The sequence below is a fragment of the Monopterus albus genome, unplaced genomic scaffold (genome assembly GCF_001952655.1).
Source record: "Monopterus albus unplaced genomic scaffold, M_albus_1.0 scaffold18.1, whole genome shotgun sequence".
In the NCBI taxonomy this organism is placed as follows: domain Eukaryota; kingdom Metazoa; phylum Chordata; class Actinopteri; order Synbranchiformes; family Synbranchidae; genus Monopterus; species Monopterus albus.
The window spans coordinates 3,464,298-3,483,555 of NW_018127898.1; the positions used below are offsets into that span (position 1 = coordinate 3,464,298).

Below are 19,258 nucleotides of genomic sequence, written 5' to 3' on the forward strand. Positions count from 1 at the left end.
TACTCACCTTTCTTTGTGAGTTTTGTAGTGACTAGGCCCCCATGTGACTTAAGGCCCCCACCTCTGATTTATGATGATGACACAAAGAATACTGGATTACTTGTTGCAGAGTGATAACAGATCCAATAATATTTATCGTCTAATTTTGTTTTATTTACATTTTTAAGTTAGGCCCCAAGGTAGAGTCCTCTCTGAGACTGTTTACTTACCTGTACTTATATCTGTTATGTTGGCTTCATTTTTATAGCCATTCTGGTGACAGATTTCAGTGTCAAATTAAACGATCACATCTGGGAGTATTTTTACAGTCAATCTGTCACTCCCACAACAAAACCTCTTAAAAAAACATTAGGTCTTTTATGTCAAAATGTGGCACAGAGGAAAAGAATCCTTTTTATTCCTCCTCACCTTGTATTCTGCCACTTTCTCATACCTGTCTAGTACTAGAATAAATACATACTATATATGACCAAAACAATGAAAGTAATCAGTACCATACTGAGTTTGAGTACTCTGTTCTGTTCCTAAGTTTGATGAAGGTGCTCTGCTTTGCTGACCTTACAGGGGCAAAAAGGCACTTAATGTTATTTTTTAATGAACCTTATTCACTGTATACATAAGTTCAGTCATCTTGGGAACATGACTTTTGTTCATTACAGCACCTGAGAACATGACTGTCAGAAATATAATAAAGGTCAAATAATAATTAACTTGCATGAAAGGATAAAAGAATATTTATAATAAATGTAAAATAAAATGCAATCAAGAACAACATGATTATCTTGTGAGGATGAGTGTGGGAAAGGTTACTGCTTAAAATACTGTGTATGCGTGCCCGCAGGAGGAGCCGGTTCGGGGCGCCCTCTATCGGCTTATTGAGGTACTGCGGCAGCAGAGCGCCTCCTCTTCCTCCCAGAGACGGAGCTGCATTCCTCTCCTCTCCTCTCCATTCACACGCAGGGAGCCGCCGGAGAGAGAGCACCGCTGCTCCGTGATCAGTGGAAATGTCCTCAAGTTTTGGAATTTAAAACCATGGCGAGGATATCTATCCTAAGGATCACTTGAGCCTGTAAGTACCATGAAAACTTCGGTGCGGGGCTTTTTCTCCTCCTGCGGAAGGAGCGCGTTTTGGTGGCGCCGGTAGAAATATTTAGCTTTTCCTCCCCGTTGCTCCGTGTGTTGAGTTTGTCGTTGTGTTTTTTCCCCGCGTCTCCTCCGCCCTCGGCGTCTGGTTTCTCCACGAGTTTGAACAGTTTGAGGCTCCAACCAAGCCCGGCAGCGGAGAGGATCCGTAGAGTAGCGCTAGTATGCAGTTATTCGGTGCGTATCGGTGCGTGGAGGCTTGTGTTGAATGTGCGCACCGGTGTGACCACCAGTCTGATCGATCCACGCCGAAGTGTAACTGCGGATATCTGGGGCGCAGAACGAGGCTTCAGCTTGGTAACTTCATTCACCTGGACGTTTCCTTTAGAATGATTTTGCGCTAAACACCTGGCGCTTGAAACTAATAAAGGCTTTTTTTCTGTTTTTGCAAGTAACGTCGGATTTGGTGCAGTGTGAGGTGAGTTTTGGCTGGTTGGTGGTCGTCGGCTGCAGTAAAATCAGACCGACTTTTTATGGTCTGGGAATCCCTCATTTGGCACTAGTCGTGTAGAAAAAGCCCGTGCTGGCCCAGTGTTTTGTGGCACGGACCAGCTTGCAGGCTCAGGCTGTTCTGAGGCCGCCGAGCAGAAACGCCACCACCGGCAGGTTACAGGTATTCACGGGGCTGGTAGACAGTCCGGGGAGACCGGAGAAGGCTGCGTTGCTTTGGATTAAACATTTGCTTTCAGGCATGTTTACTGTTTGCTTCTTTTCTCCTATTTGAACGTGTGCTGCCACGGGTTTCTTAAATGGATCTAAGGGAGGAGTTGTGTTGGATTTCTCCAGGGGGTCGTGGTGCTTGCTTAAAAAAAAAATCGATTCCCTTATTAGCTTCGAAATAACTGGAAATTGTGTTGGTGTGGTGTGAAAACGGCGGTAATCTGCTAACGAATGAGAGGCAATTTGTGAGCTTTGTTATCCGACAGCAATTGAATTTAGTCTCTGAGTGTGGATGGAGTGGTGAGGACCGTCTGTGGGTGTGTTGAGTGCGCATTGGTTGCCAGCTATTGAAAATGCTCTTATTGCTCCACCGGATTCTCCTCACTTCTATCTTTAATCAAATCCTTGTTAACCAAATTAGACTACCCACCCCGACCCCCGTGAATTCATTTGCAGCCCATTTTAAACATGTATTCATGAATCATATTAGACGAGCATGGGTTTAGACATAATTTGAACCCTGTTTGGAGGAAAAGGAGGGGGACTGGGGCCAGACTGGTGCATGTCGACACACTCACTGCAATATTTATTTCTAGGTGTATCTTATCTTCTGTTGCGCCACATGAACACCTCTGTAAGACAGAGGCATCACGTGACCGCAGTGATAACACTTGATTATAAGTGACATGACCCAGTTTTGCCTCCCTTCAGTCAAGCAGCAGATTGTTACTGACAGTTCAATGCAGAGACCGGTATTCACATGTAAATGATCTGGGATTTGAACCTTGAAGTGTTTATTTAGGTGTTGCCCAGTCACCGCCTTAAATCATTCAGCCGCAGACAGACTGACATCTCGCCAAGGAGCCTGCACAATAACGTGGATCTAAGATCTGTCAAAACAAGCCTTACTTTATAAGAAAGTGTGAGGAGCAGCAGTAATGTAACCAAACACAGCAACAACTCCCATACACATTGTTTTGTTCTGGGTTACTCCTGTGGAAAACGTCTAGTGATTATCATTATAATAATTGTACTTGTGTTCAACCACAACAAAAGTTCATACACCTTGTATGGCATTTTATATGAAAGCTGCCAATCCAGCCAGAAAATTACAAGCAATTTGCCTCAATCTTCCCTAATTATGATAGAGATCTGCCCCACAGTCGGCCAGCGGTGTCACTGCCCTGTCCGGTCTGTCTGCTGCCGTGAAGGGTAAAGCTGTGATGTCCAAACTTTGGAATCCAGCCTGACTTGTGCACTTTGCACCTCTCTTCTCCTCCCTTTGTGTGGCTCGCCCCCGTCGCATTCCTGTGGACCTGTCAGCGAGCTGCATATTTTAGGTCTAATTAGATTGTAGATGGATGACAAGGCAGGAGAGCTGAGCTCAAGTGAGAATTAAATTGAGGCTTGGCACCCTAAGTCCTTAACATTTAGTTTTAGTGCATACACTGATGAAGGATTTTAGGAAAAGGAATGAAAGGAGAGGATTTAAATTCAATTCCTTCATGTTCACAGGACTTTCCCAGCTGGAGAGAAAAACTGTTTCACTTCTTTGACATTATACATGTGAAAAGACTCTCCGTGCATAACCGTGTTGTTCAGGGCACGCTGTACACCATGCAGCCAACTGATCTGCGTTCACACCCACCATGTGTAGTGTTGCTAGACTGCAAAATCCAGCTCCTTTTCCAGTTTCCTGTACTGTTTGGCAGTTTGAACCAGTGTGACAACCTCCTCTTGAGGCATTTCCTCCTCTTACCTCCCTCTGCTCCTCTGCCATTCCTCCTGCCGCTCTGGCTTTCTCTCTCCCTCCCTTCCTGTCAGGAGCACACAGCTGTGTGAGTTTACCTTCCTCCCTCCACATACAAGGTGTGCCTCACTCTTCCATCGTCATTTTCTCTTGTGTGCGCTCTCTCGCTCTCTCTCTCTCTCTGCCCAATTCCCTTTGAACAAGTTTCAACAGCATTAACCTTCAATCTAATATTTTTCAACCAGCTATCCTGTACATTTCTGTTGTGGTGACTAGACTTATTCCATTGCTGCTTTTTGGTTCAGGTCATGAAAAAGCATTTACTACTAGGGGTGCAACGAGATCTCGCGATAGTAAAACATTATGATGTTACTGGCTGAGGCAAAAGCTGGCTTGCTTTACCAGGACATAAAGAACCAGAGGTGCAGCCAGTATGATGACTCCAGTCCAGTTGGTGGCAGTAATGGGTTCATTCCCGTTTCCAGCCTGTTAGTTTCTGTTGTGTTTTGGTTAGCCATGATGCTAATGTAGCTTACTCTACCTTAGTGCTAATTCTACCACCAGTGTGTCGGCACTGATTGAAAACACTGTTTAGCATCCAGTACTAAGGAAAACACATGGCATGTCGTTGTGGTGTGTTAACCCAGATTCTACATTGAATAGCAAGGTAAACAAGAGTCTTCTTCCCGTGGATGTCCTCGTCCCAATTGTCCCTTCTATGTGATTGGTCAATGCAGCATCTTTGCCAGATGATGTCACCGTCTGGTGAGGGTGAAAATAGCACAGAAGGTCACGCACAGCTTCAGTTAGAAGCTCATGCACAGCTATAAGGTCTGAAGAGACTCCTACAGGAGAGAAGTGCCTGCATATTGTCTTTTACTGCATATGATAATTCCTACTCAGAAAGGAGAACTGCAACCATTACAAGGTTTCAACATGCACCTGCTTTGCATTTCATGACTTTCAGTTGAATAAAAGACTTTTGAAGATTTCTTAAAAATAGTGTTAAAACATTGTCATCTCATTCTCGTGAACCCAGTGTTGTGTATTGCCTCACGTTGTGAGTTACGTAAGTGTATCGTCACACCTCTGATTACTGCTAGTGAGAGAGGATCCCTCCCTCTCCCATGTGATTGATGGCTTTTTTTGACAAGGCAGTGCTGTAATATAATATCTGCTTCATTTAACAGCTAATGGAGATGGTTGTATTTTTTTATTATCTAGGTTTTCATTTCTGTCAGTCTGCTAAAGATGTCAGCCCTGTTGGTGGTTTGTTTCATTTCTGTCTTTTGAGTTTGTTTCCTTCTGTAGCTCTGTCTTCCTTCTTTTCATCACATTCTGTTCTGTTTCTTCATGCGGTCCCATCTCCGTCTATCTGAGCCTTGAATAATCCTCTCTTTCTTGCCCCGCATTTTTACTTGGCCTCACTGGGGTTTGTGTGGCGCCCCGAGGCAAGGAACTACAGAGCAACAGCAGTATTAAAATGCACTAAAGAGGGACCAGCAGCAGGGCTCTACCCGAAGGCCCTGTTGTACACACACATACACACACCTGCAGCTCTCATGGTGCTAACACCCCTCCAGCCGACAAGCCTTAATATGAAATAAACTCACTTGCCAATACCTGGCGGGCCTGTCTTGACTGACTGCTCAAATAGGAATGACCTCTATTTGGCCCGAATAAGAAGCTGGGATTGAGAGTCAGTGGGCGGTGTTGAACTGTGAAGTGCTGGTGCATCACAAATCATATCAAGAGGTGAGTTTGCAGGTGAGCCAGCAGCATAAACTCTCATCAGCGCCAATCAGAAGTGAATTTAAAGTCAGATTGAGCTGTCTGCTAACTTCATCACGTTCTGAAGAAGGAGGGTGCGATGAGGGCAGCTGACTTTATTTTGGTCCCTGGAAACTGGGGGAATTAGAGAGAGAACGCGTGAAGTGAGCGCCGGCGTGGAGAATTTTAAATTAAAGTGTGGTCTGTATTGTTCAATGCCATGAACTACTTAAAAAGATTTCTTGTTGCATCCGTCACCTCAGATATAGCCCAGTAAATATGACCACTGTGGTGGTGGAGCAGAAATGTCCTCAGCCAGAAAATGTCTTCTTTTTTTTCTTTGAGGGAAGTGGCGTTAGTTTCTGTCTCTGTCGTGCTCATCCAAGTGAACTGTCTGTTATGTATAATTAATTTTCTCCTCTCTCCCAGTTTATTTTTATCGCCCACTTTTAACCATTCCTTCAAAGGACCCCTCCCCCGCTTCCATCCTCCACAGTGCTTGCTGAAAGTGACAGCTGCTCGGGTACGGGGGATGCTTTTTGAAGCAGGCACTAAAAAGGCCACTCACTCAAGACGCCTTGGAAGAGAAAAATCTTTCTGACAATATCAAAAGCATGCTTGCTAATCTGGGTGAAAATTGAAAATAAGCTCACTTTTCACTGTAGGCTGTGCTGCCTGCTGGGGAACAAAATTTACATGGTCTCCTTTTGTTCAGAGGCCCTTGATTAGTTTGATTGAAATGTAAAGCAGGGTGAGAGACTGACTTAACTAGGGCATGGAGAAATTGTCTTGTTCACTGATTTGCAGGCACTTTGTTTTATTGATGGGAGGACTGTGTTAAAGTCAAATCGACAGTCTCCTGTACTTTTGTGCAATGGGCCCTCATCCAAACCAAAGTCAGACTGTTGTTGTTTGTAGTTGACCCACAGCCCTCCTGGCATTAAGTTACAGTCATCCTGAAGGATCTGCCTGATGGCCCAGAGATTCAGCATAAACCTCGGTCCCACTTCTGACCCGGTGGCCTGGTGTGGAAATCCACCGCCCCCGCCACTTGTGGGCACAGCCTCAGCATATGAGGTTTCCTCCCTGGCATGCTAATGCTCTTGTCAGCATTCTGTCCATCTCGCCTCAGACACTGACTCAGACAGGCAGCTTGAGTCCTTGATTTTGTGTGGTCATGAAAACAATTGCTTCTCTTGTTGCGTTTCCTGCTGTGCAGAAGAGCAGGGGGTTGCTTTCGATCACAAAGTCACTTCCTTCAAGTAACAAGAGACGACACTTACACCTGTCATTTGTGGTGTTTTCTAAGTCATTGCCTGATGTGCAGCTGGCAGGATTGGGCTGCACTTAGCACTTTCTGGCCACTCCTGTCTATAATTTCTGTTCTTGTTTAATTTCTGTGCCATTGCACATGGATCTCAGGTCAGTCTTCACTTAGCAAGGCTGTTCACATAGTTCTTCACTAACAGTTAGAATTGAGTGGTGGTGGGATAGTCCCCTTCTATATCCAGTTTACCTTGAAGCCACAGTTAGCTGTTTAATAGTGCTATAGTTAAGGCTTATTATGATCTTTTTCTTTATTAAAAACTTATTTTGACAAAATTCAATCATCTTGAACTCATTGTTCAGTTTAAAACTGACATATTAAGGGAGAACTGGATACAGAAATGTTAGACGGCGCCTATTCATTCCTATGAAAGTTGCTCAGTGACGCATACTCTGAAAAAATCATGCTTCTGGATTCCAGCCGTAAAAATTACCCAGATGTTCTGTGGTTTTGGGCCCACAGAGCATGCGCACTTGCATCAAGCTGAGTCCTCCACCAAGCGAGCTGGGTGACTTCCAGTTAGCTAGTTAGCTCCACACACACACATGAATGGGATAAGGTAGAAATATTTTATGGTTAAACTAGACTATTCCAAATGGTATTGGACCCAGTGAAACAAAATTCTGATGATAAAAAGAGTCATCTTTTGGGTTTGTGACGGTCTGAAAAATGTATTCACTGTTTGGCTGCTACAGCCTAGCCTTGGTTAAATTGGTAAAAACTGAAAATGATGAGTCCCAGCTTTTATGTAGATGGTGGGCTATAGCCAGTATTGCCTTTCTAATGTCCCCTTTTGCAAAGAACACCAAATTACACCGGTTCAGTGGGGAGAAGCAGACTTCTGAATGGATTGTATCTGGCCCAGCCTGTCAGTGTCATCGGCTGAGAGCGTGCGCTGCTGATGCTGAGATAGTCTCAGCGTAGATGAGGGAGCCTACTGGTTGTTTACCGTGCTCACTAGAGTCTGTCTGCCTCTTCAGGCATGTTTGGCTTGTTAATGAGAACCACTGCATGAGAGAGGAGGCAGTGCGCCGTGGGTGTGTGCCTGTGCATGTATTTGCATTGAGATAAGGAGTGCATCGTCGGTGTGCATTTATTGATGTGCACAGCGTATACAAGAGGATGGTATACAGGATGCTATCTGAATGTGTCTGTGCGTGTGCAAGCACGGGGGCTCCTCATGTTTAATGTAAGGTAACACTGCTGTGGAGGAGATGAAACAGGGAAGAGTTTACACAGGCTCAGCCATTTATTGTTGTGATTAATGCTAATTGTGCAGCAACTCATAATTGCTCACTTCTTTTTTCCCCTCTTCTCAGTCTCTGTATCTCCATTCTGCCATTCTTGCCCCCCCATCACTTACTTGCACACACACCCTTAAATAATTCAGGTGGTCAGCGCTCCCCAGCCCTGTAAATAAGACTAATAGAAATCATGCCTTTGAAGAGAGCCACTTGCCCAGGGAAGGGAAGGCATGGCCGTGGGCTAGCTTATAAATCAGCTAGCTGTCTGTCGGCCCCTTTACTGTGGCTGTGTCATGAGCTAGCCAGCAACAACACCCATGTCAGCGGAAGGAAGGGCACACATTCCAGAGAGGTCCACAGTATGGTGGTGTCACCCATTAAGGCAGTTGTGGGCATTGAGAAAGCGTGTGCATTTGCATTTAGGACACATGCACAGTCACTCTCTGTCTCTTCTGCCTTAGTTGCATTCTGGCTTGTTTGTGTGTGCGCACACATGGACACACACTCTATGGCTCATCAGCCACACACAGTGATGTCAGCATCTGCATGTGTGTTTACCAGATGGAGATAAGTGCTCATTTATCCATTTTGTTAACCATTCATTTCTTTTCCCCTGAGTGCCTGACTCGCTTTAGGTGTGGGCTGGCACGCCTGGCTAGTTTGGCTTGGATGTGTGTGTGTGTGTGTTTGGTGAGGTCTTATGTAGGCAGGCGCTTCACAGTCAGTAATGGCGAGAAAAAAAAAAGTTTTCCAGTGTAAGAGAACGGACAGTCAGCCTTCTTAAATCCACTATGCGATCCCACTTCAGCTTTAAAAAGAAGGGTAGATTTTGAGTAGCTTTAGCCCTAAATCAAACCAGAGCACTTCAGAGCCTCTCACATCTCCATGTCTGTCTCTCAGTAGCCACTGTTTTCCACAGCAGGACCAAGTAGGACCTGTCAGATTTTTGAGCCAGTCCAAAACTTGTCAGAGCTCTGACTGAAAGCGGTGTTAGTTTATTTGAAGCCATAGCCCAGATGACAATCTAAAAGACCCACGGAAATGCTCTTTTGAACAAAACCGGAACATAAATAATAGTGCAAGTCTGTTGGGCTTCGGTAGTAAGAACAGGGCTAGTTACTCTTCTGTCATAGTAACAGTGTTATGCCCTTTTCTGAGAAATGGTTTGGATTCCTGGCATCCATCAACCCGTGCTTAAGGTGGAGCCAAATTCAAATTGTCAAATAACAAATGTAGTCTCAAATGGTGCTGAAGCAGCATACAATGCCCTACACCTCCTCCCTTTGCGATCCTCCTCTTCTCTGCACGGCCTCTTTGTCAGCTCCCTCTTTTCAAAGGGTTAAAGAGTGAGAAGTGATGGGTAGCCTGTCGAGGCTGGCTTCCTTTGTGTGTTGGCATTGTGCCACTGCAGAGCATGTCGACCGCAGACACATGTACAAGGGACTTTTCTCTATTCACAGGAGCTACAGTTACCCAGTAATACTACAGCCTCCTTCCAAAGGTTAGTGAGGTTAGCAGGATAATGACATTTTATAGGCAGCTCGGTGCAAAAGGAACTGTCGGTTAAACTTGAAAAGTTTACTTCTCATCATTGCGTAACTCTTGGCCTATGACCAACTTGTATATATTATTGAACAGCATAGATATTAATATATAATATAATATTTAGCAACTTTACGCAAAGGTTTTGGGACGCTTTGGAAAGATACCCCTGTTTCCCTCTCTTTCCTACATAGCTAGGTCAGGGAAAAACCACTCGGTGGCATGTGCATAACACTGGTGGCTGCTCAACCTAATTCTTTTAGCAGACCTAGGTTACTGCCTTGCTGGAACGACGTGGACCTCGGGGGTGCTTTTTTTGTTGCCTCTCCCTCCTCGACCCCCTGCAGAGGAGAGGAAAGCAGAGCAGGGGGAATAAGTACTCCAGGCCGGACAATAGTGGAGCACTGGGAAGGGGGCGGGTGTTGATTGCAACCAGAAACAGAAGAAGAACAGGAGGAGGAGGAGGAGGAGGCCTTCTAACTGGAGGGAGGGGTGTGATAGGGTGAGGTCAAAGGTTAGACTGATCCCTACTTTAAAGGTGGAGTGGGGCCACGGATGTTTTATTGCTGGGGCCCACTTGTTGCTTTTTGCCCAGCCAGGGGTGAACCTCTGAGCAGCTACAGCGTTGTAGGTGTGGGGTATTTAGGTGGCTGTGAGTGCGAGCTACACGTTGCAGTCCCATGATGACTCCAGTTGTGTTCAGTGACCTCTGACCCTGGCCTCCTCTCCCCCCCTACCAGGGGCTGTCACATAGGTGAGCTGCATTCCAGCTTCCACACGAAGACAGGTAGGGTAGTGAAGAGCTGCTCATCCAGCGAGCCTCTCAGATATAGGAAGCTGAGCGTGTGACCAAGTAGCCAGTAAACATGAAGGAATGCATGAGCGATACTGTGCAGCTCTTGTCGGTCCATCGCATTCCAAATGAAATGGGGTGTGTAACTTGTGACTGGTGTGATGTGCTGAATCGTAGCAGCTGGGAGGAGTTGCTTTCTTTCTTTCCAAGTCTTTCTCCTGGGGCTGTCCTCCTTCCCTGCCTCACTAAAATTCATGATGTCCTTAGTTCCTGTTGCACGTGGAGGAATGTGGCTGTTCCAGTTGATTGGCTCGGCTCTCCTTTGCTGCCCGAGTGTGACCTCATTTGGCTCTTGAGATCAGCGTGACACGGCCCCTGGTGCATTAGCAGACTCTTTCTGCCTGCCCTCTGACACATGACAGATAGAATTTGTCAGACTGGCATTTGAGGCAACGCTGAATGTTGAATGTAGCTTGAAAACAATGGCATGAAACCAATGATTCATTTTGGAACAGGCAAACTGGGCAGAGAAAGTTCCATTTTCCAACCAAAGACGACATCTAGCTGTAATATTTTTTAGAACTGGTCACAGGTGACTTTTCTGTCTCCCAAACTACTAGTGATTACACATTTCAGAGCCATCACCACATGTGCTGTTTGCAAACATGGCACACGCTGTTTTTAGCTCATTCAAGAGGCACACCTCATCCTGCCCTCGGCAATAAGTGCTGCAGTCAAACTTGGCCGCAGCACAGACGCGTTTTCAAAAATAGCATGTCTACCTGTCTGCTTGTAGCAACAGAAGAGCCTTGAGCATTTAGATTTGTGAAAGGGTGGGACAGGAGAAATCTGAACAAAATGATGCCAGAGCCTGCACCATGGCCAGGAACCACTGAGGGAAGAGAAGACAACAGAGGAGTGTAGGGAGGGAACTTGGCAGCATTCGTTCAGTCAGAACAGCAACAAGGCAGCTTGCACCAAAGAATAATAAATAATGTTGCAGAGAGGAACTCTTGTGTTCAAGGCAGGGCGGAGAAGAAGGCACAGTGCGGGGAAAGAAGGATGATGAAAACTCAGAGAATCTGAGTCTAACTTTAATCAAGGATTGAACACGGCGTCGGAACAGCTGCTGTTGCTTGCACCACCCCGCCACAGCGGCTTTACGACTTTTTTTTATTTGGAAGCCGAACAGATGTTACAAGGGGGTGGTGATTTTATCGGACGAAAAGTTTGGTTTCAGGGTAGAGAAGGAAATTAAACTCTCCCACTCTTTGGACGGGCGATTTCAGGGAATTAGTGTTAAATTCCACTAGTCACAGCAGAAATGATTGTGACCCTGTGATATCTCGTTAGCCAGCCCACGTTGCAGCGAGCTACAGACATCTGTGTCTGTTACAGTGCTCCTGAGCAATTTACTGACCCCTTTTCATAATTTAAGTAACATATAAAGTGTATGTTATGCTCCTCGCTTCCTAAGTGCTTTCTGAAATTTCTTCATAGGTTGTTCTTAAGAAAGGTCCTAGGAAAAATATCTGAGAGACACTTAAAGAAATGAACAGAAATTAGAAATAAAGATATGCTCCTGAGGGTGCGTAGGTTCTGTTCTTACCTAGGAACAAATCCCAAATAAGCAAACACTGGTAAATGCCAGAATCTTCGGGAAAACTTCATAAGTGGTCTTTAAGGACGGTTGACGAATGTGGCCCATTGTGACTATATACTAAAATAAATTGTGTGTTCTCAATTCTCCTGCTTGCTACAGGGCTGCATTATAAACCAGATCTTTTGTACACTATGAATCTCTTACTGACTGAAATTTACTCGCATCAACATTGTGCTACATTATCTGAATCCTATGCATTTAAACTGAGAATGGCTACAACAACCAGTGGCATCTAATGAGGAGCTTAACCAGTCGATCAGTCACAGTCGAGTCCAGAAGCCAAGAATCAGGTTCAAACTATAATTAATTAGGACAAACATGAGAAGGGTGTCATCAGAAGGTTTAGTGCGTGAATTAGTTTCCTTTACTTTTGTCATTAAAGAAAGTTACTTTCGACTTTTTCCCATTTTAGGGGTCGCCTCAGCGAATCGTCGCATGTTGACATTTAACATGTGTTTTACGCCGGATGCCCTTCCTGACGCAACCCTGATTCTAACCTGGGCTGCAGCAGCGAGAGCGCTGCGCCTTAACGACTAGCCTACCAGGGACGGCCTAAGGCAAATGTGACAACTATAGCTCTGAGCTCAGTTCATCCAGCCCCAGCCCGCCATGTCTGCTTTTATACTGAGCTTTGTGCTGCACTTGTTCTTCTGGTCAGTGTTAAGGTATGCCAGCTATGTCCACTGGAGCTCACAGTGTGTGTGACTTACTTTCAGGTGCTATTCACACCAGCTCGATCCCTCCTCTGATCCAAATGGGTAATCATCAACATGGAGGGATCCCATTTGGTTGGGCTCACTTACCTTTCTTAGCAAGCGCATCTGACTCTCTCCCTCTTTCTCATTCTGTCACTCTCCTATGGAGGATGTGATGAAAATGGCTGTTTAATCATGCAGAGAGGTCAACCAATCAAAGGGCCCAGGCCGAGTGATTTAAGGGCCTATTCAGAGCACAGCTGGAGGGAGAGAGGGGAAGGGAGGGTGACAGGGAGTTGGGGTTTGATTGCTGTATGGCACAGGTCACCTCTCATCCACTTACCACTGGGCTCGTTTCACCAATAATTGTCCCTGATAGGTTGATGTATAGGCAGGGCGATGAATGGATAGAGCGGGTAGAGGGCGAACAGGCAGAGGGATGGCGCATTAGCGAGCCGGACTGCTGGTGATGAGATACGTAGACACAGTCCACTCACTCACACAACCTCATCAACATCAGTAGACCCATGTCTTCCTACCATTAACTTTGACCGGCCACTTGCACTGTAACTGCCAAGCTCTGTACCCCACAGACATATATACACACACACACAGAGCACAGGCCGGTGCTCACCTGAATGTTGGTGGGTGAAAATGACAGATGGCTGGTAGAAGTAGGGGGCGTAAGGACAGAGAGAATGACTGTCTCCTGGCACAAATGTGTACCACAAAGTCCCCAAGCATCCAGTGTATGATATATCTCAGTATCCGATATGGCATTTGCTTGGTCAGTCTCTGTTCCACCATTTATACTAAACCCACAGCTAAAATATCTTGTTCATGTCATTCATAAAAGACCCAGGTCCTGCAGCCTTGTGCTTGTTAAAGCAGGATTTTACAGCAGCTGGTGAACAGGATTGTCACTTTCAATGTCATGGGTACGACAAAGTTTTTACACTGGAAAGTCAACAAGGCAGACGGTGTGGGGCTTAAGATTTCTGTTTTTGGTCACTAGCGATGAACTGATATGGGTTTCTCAAAGGCTGATGGTGATTTTTAGGGAGCAGAGAGGCCGATGTGTAACGCCAGTATCATGTTGCTTTTCCCCCTTTGGATCAGATAAAATACAACAATTTAATAAAGAGACACAAATTGGCTTAACATTTAGTTAACATGAAAGAAGTATGAAAATATTTTAATTATTTTAAAAATTTGCAAATAAAAATTGAGCAGTGTCTGTTTGCTTCACTCTGCACTCCTAATATTATTTAAATTAAAAAAAAGTCCATAAGTCTATATGTTGTTTGGAAAAGAAAAAAGGTCTCATGACTGTAGATATCTGCTGCTACCAATTATTAATCAGCCAAATGATTAAGAGCAGAGTGGACTTAAAAGACAGGAGAGGGCACAGAGTTGATGCTATTGTTTACTATTATGGTTGCAACAGTAAGAGATTTTCACGGTATGATAACCATGTTCGAAAATGACATGGTTTCATGGTATTACAGTTATTATTACCAGCTACAACAACCCTCAAAGGACTGAAAACAAAAGGGACTTTTCTTAAATTTCAGGTGACTGTTCCAATTGATTTAGCTGTACTGCAGCTAGATTGACCCTAAAGAATAAAGTCCTGCATTGGAAATGTTAAGTATTATAAATTAAAATACTAAACAGCAACAATGTGTTTTGGTTTTTTCAGAGCTGTTTTTCCTCTTCATCTTGTCTTAAATGCTCTTTTAGTCCTATTTTACACATAAAGCCTGTTATATTGCTGTGGCCAAGCATAGATACTCACTGTGAGCAACATGAAGAATCATCACTGTCTCTTGTTGTTGCTTTTCTCACTGTATACACTCTCTTATTTGTTCTATGGCATATTTCGTCATATAGCTCATCTATAGACAGTGACCGGAACATTTGTCCAATTATTCAGGGAGGCAGCTTTCAGAATCCGAATTGAAAGAAACAATACCCCAGCCATAATTAACTCCCTGCTAAGTAAAGTTTAGTTTTGGATTCATTCAGTATGGCCTGACACATGATGCTGGCTCATCTTGCTGAGGTAGATGTCAGACTATTTATATGTAACTTGGCTAAACACCAAAGGAGAGTCACAGTGTCCACAACTCACTGCATTTACACAGGCAAGGACAACTGTTTGTATGGGAGGGTGGGTACAGGCTTTGCTGATCAAGGTTAGCAGAGATGGCTGTTGTAAAGTTATGAGTGTGTTGGTGAACCACTACAGTTTGAAGGCACCACTGAGTGTGTAAAATGACTAATGAAAAAAGTAGCCCCTTACACACTGCCGTTTCGGGGTGGGATTGGTACGCCTTTATTCCATCTCGTTTTGTGTAAATTTCAAAGCTGTAATGGCAGGCTGTTTTCATTCCACCCCTGGTCCACCTCTGGAGGTAGTACCAGAGGCAAAACGAGGTGGAGACATGCTCTGTGTAGAAGGGGTGTGGCTGCAGTCCGGACTGAGAACCAGGAAATATTGGGCATTTTTGCTTCATAAATGACTTCAACAAATGTTTTGTTCCATTTCTATGACCGACAGAGTGTTTTACCGTGATTCAAGTCTCCCTTTGGCTGAGTATTCATGTCTATATCAGCAGTAGAGGACTGTGTTACTTTGTGTTCACTGCGGCCCTGCCTGTGTTTCTGATACAGCCAGTGAGTTAGTATTTGTAGAGTACCACTCCAGCCGATAGCTGGCCTCATGCTGTCGCTCTCTTAGCCTTTCTTTCTCTCCCTCTCTTCCTCCACCCTTTTCTCTCTGACCTTGCATTGGCATGTGCTGATGAGTACTGAGTGGATACATAAGTCATAAGTGGTGTGTGAGTGCTAGAGAAACTGTGGGAGCTCCATTTGTTGTGTAAACGCAAGCCGCTAATTGACTGCCGGGCACGCAGCCTCTCCTTCAGCGGCTGAACCCTGCCCTCCGCCGGGTCCTGGGGATCCTGCCAGTGGAGCGTTTGCCCCCTCACACACACACACACACACACACACTCACAACACCCTCCCTTTCTCTCTCTCTCTTTCTCTGTCGGTGCAGGCCTGGCACCATGCCAGAGCAAGAATGGGCACAGGGCAGGCCTCTCTGTTCTCTCTCTGCCTGTCTCTGTGTCACTCCCACAGTGTAAAGCTACATGGCATTCATTTATATGCTATGCTTCTTGACACTTGTTGGATACAGTTGGATATAGCCTGTATGAATAGGTAATAGAATTAGTTACACAAACAAATAATGTCACAGGTGGATGAGGCAGCCCTCAGATTTTTGGTTGCAGTTCAGTTAGGGTCCAGTCCTCTAGCCACAGTAGCCATATCAGCGTTGGCCCCAGTGTCACACCATGAGATAGTTAGCCCAACTGCTGTCGGCCTAGAGGACCAGATCTCCCACACATGCGCACACACACACAGCGGCTTCTATGTGATGGTTATTGAATGAATAGCCCCTACTTGCATATAATTCTCTTTTACCTCTCTACTGATTGTCTCAGTCCACAAGTATGCCGATGTTTCTTTCAGTGACTTGTCAGCACTCAAAAAGGTAGCCTGTCAGATCCTACTGAGCTGGGCTATTAGTTACTATGTTGATACATCCAGAGGATATCTATGCCCAAGAAAATGTAGGAAAATAATTGGTAGTAAACTCAGTATGATCACCCAGGAGGTACATTAGAAGTATTGACTCTTCCTTTTCCTCAGCTAGAATAACACACAAGCACATATTAGATTTTCCTGGCAAATCTTGGCTTGTATGTTCTCAAGTTTCCTCATAAACAGACCATGCACCACTTTATAGCTGTGGACAATCATGGTGAAATGGAAAACAGCAAAACTGCTTTATTTTCACACTTAGGCAGCCTAAATAAAGAATTTTAAAAAGAGATGCACCGATTGCAATTAAAAAAAAAAAATCTAACCTGTCTAAGAACAGTAATTGGCAGGATACACAGATATTTTTAAGTTTTCCTTAATGAAAAATGTTATTGTGATAAAAATAAAATATTGTATTAAAGATTTACATTTCATCTTATTAGAAAATAACCCAATTCTTTTGTTGGATAAAGTAACTAGAGTTTATAAGACTCAAATCTTACAATCTTTTTCTGATTCTTTTTTTATTTTTATTTTTTACAAACCTCCAATTTAGTATGAAGTTCCGCTTCTGATCTTCGCCGATCGATCCGTGCATCTCTAATTGTAAAACTTGTTTTGGAATTGGTCAGATATAGATTTCCCCTTAACTGAACTGCTGACATGCTGAAAATTATAAAAATGTTCTTGCAGGGGAGATAAAATACTGCTTTAACAGCCTGTATTGTATTTTTTTCAACTGGTACAAACAGACATAACATTTTGATGGGAATGTTACTGCAAAGCCTGACAGGACATTTATGGGTTAAGGTGTGGGAGAGAAGGGCTTCTGTCTGGACATGCCCTGATCCAGCTGCGTGGTTGTCCAGTTCTAACTTAGTCCACAGGCTGAATTGTTCATTTGGGAGCACAGTCATGATTAACAACTGTGTTTTGTGTATCACAGACTCTTATATGAAAGACAGAAAGGGAATAAGAATTATAGTAGTTAGTCGGAAAAGTACCCACACACACAGGTTCAGACCTCCCGTGCTCAAGTTTTCCCAGGCCAGTCCATTGTTCTGCAGAGGTAAACACCGGGGAGTGTAGAGAGAGGAAAGGACAAACAATAAACTGACACACATGCCGTTTAGACTGTGAACACAAAGGAGTGTTTATGTGGCTAGCGCTGCAGTACACTGAAGTCCTGAGAGAAAGAAAGGCGAGTTGTGGTACAGGACCTGGTGCATAAAAACTTGCCAATTTTGCACCATTTACTGCCCCATGCTACAAAGTTTCTGAATATCATCTGTGTCTCTTTCCATTCCTGGCTGCTCAGAAATGCCGAGCATGCAGCAGATTGGCAGTGATAACGGAATGAACTCAGTCCAATAGGTAGCCATGTTAAATACTGTCATGTTAAGCTTGTTTGACATGACCAAAGTTGCCTACCATTCCTCATGCATGATATGCATGAGAGTGGTACTTGACTTTGAAAGCTAGTCTACACTTAAATATGAAGTACTGCTACTTTAGGCATGCAGTGGCAGCAAATGAGCCACAAAGAGACAAAAACAAGGATTTTAAATCAAGCTTGCAACTTATGCTCTGGAGACGACAACAATAGGATTAGCTGGCGCGCTAATGCCAAGGCCGAGCCGCTTACACTGTCACAAGGCTCTTTTTAATGTATGCTAATAAGGAAAGCTGTTATTTCATTATAATAAATTACCTTAAAAGTGAACAGTAGGTGCATTCTATATAATGATTAAGAGAAATGGGGACACCATTTTTTGCTAGGGTCGACGAATACATTAGGCTACTTCTATTACTCTAAGGAGTTTAAGACTGCTGTAAATGTGGCATTGAGGACAAGTGTCATCTGTCTTGTTTGTGTTTACATTTCACAGTGTGATGCGCTGATTTAGTTCATTCCCAAAGTTGCTCAACAAATCTGATTCACTACAGTTATAGCAAAACAGGAAGGTCTAGTATCCACAAGAATGAGAGAGAGAGACAGGAAACGATTGATTTGGAGTATCAGTGTTGAGGAAGTGTTTATCTGCTGCTCAGCTTTAAAAGCAAATATATTTCCTGTTTTGAGCCCCACTGTAATCCCCACCTCTACTCCACAAATGCATTCACTGCCAATAAAGCTTATTGAATCATATTGACTGCAAGGGGAAGTGGTAGGAAAGAGGGTGAGACGGAAGAGGGGCCATGGAATGAGAAGCAGAAAAGAGGAAGTGAAACACAAAGTTGGGGGGGGGGCACGCAACTAGAAGAGAGAAAGTAATAAAGACAGCTTGCCCCCCCCACACCGTTACCTGTACCTGCCAGTCACTGTGCGAGTCAGCTTGGCTTGAACTGGGCCCTTAGCCTATAGCCCTGGGCCGCTAGTCACACACACACACACACACACACACAGACTCTTACAGACACAGTGTCAGACCTGTCGCCTCAGCCCTCCAGCTCCAGTCCTAACTATAGCTGTTCAGCCAACCACTCTTAATTAGTAGCTGCTGCTGCCTGCCCTGCCCCGGCGCCACTGTGGTAAAGCCCCGGCCCCGTCTGTGTGTGTGCTGGGTTTCAGTTTGTTTATGCTGTACATCTGCTGCAGTGTATACTTCTGCAGGTAGAACAGGAAGAACTAAAGTAAAGACTACATAGCTGTGCTTGCTTAGCAGACAGTGTAGTTTTGTGCATCATATTGTTACAGCACAGCCTCTGTCTATTAAGTCTCTTTTTAAACTCTGAATCGATCTCCAGTTGCTGCTACAGAGAGCTGCCACCTCTAAGCTGCCGCCACAGAAGAAAACTAAAATCCTTTCTTGGTGCCAGCTCTCGAAGATCACATTGAGTTAGCGCGTGAGGGGAGACATGCTCTGAGAGGCTAAAGAGACTGTCAGAGAAATCTGTATTTGCCCTCTTTCTTATGCTCCAGGAGGACTTTAGGAACAGTTCGACTGTTGAGTTTGGCTTCACAGTTTTAGGAGATGGATCCAGCATCCTGTTCCATTATTGTTTGTGTTCAGGAGAGCAGAGTGTGTGTATGTTTGTGTGCACGTTTGTGTGTGTTTAGT

The 19,258-nt window shown here is 44.5% G+C and overlaps 1 protein-coding gene across 7 annotated transcripts in view; it reads left to right on the forward strand.

The window, feature by feature from the left end:
• The first annotated feature begins 806 nt into the window (after positions 1 to 806).
• plxna1b (plexin A1b) overlaps positions 807 to 19,258 on the forward strand; it is a 193,664-nt gene continuing 175,212 nt past the window's right edge. For 4 of the 7 annotated variants that reach the window (XM_020592549.1, XM_020592552.1, XM_020592551.1 and 1 more), the window contains exon 1: positions 812 to 1,069. The gene's annotated coding sequence lies outside the window, so the exon portion shown is untranslated. The other 3 variants (XM_020592554.1, XM_020592556.1, XM_020592550.1) reach the window with 3 other exon arrangements.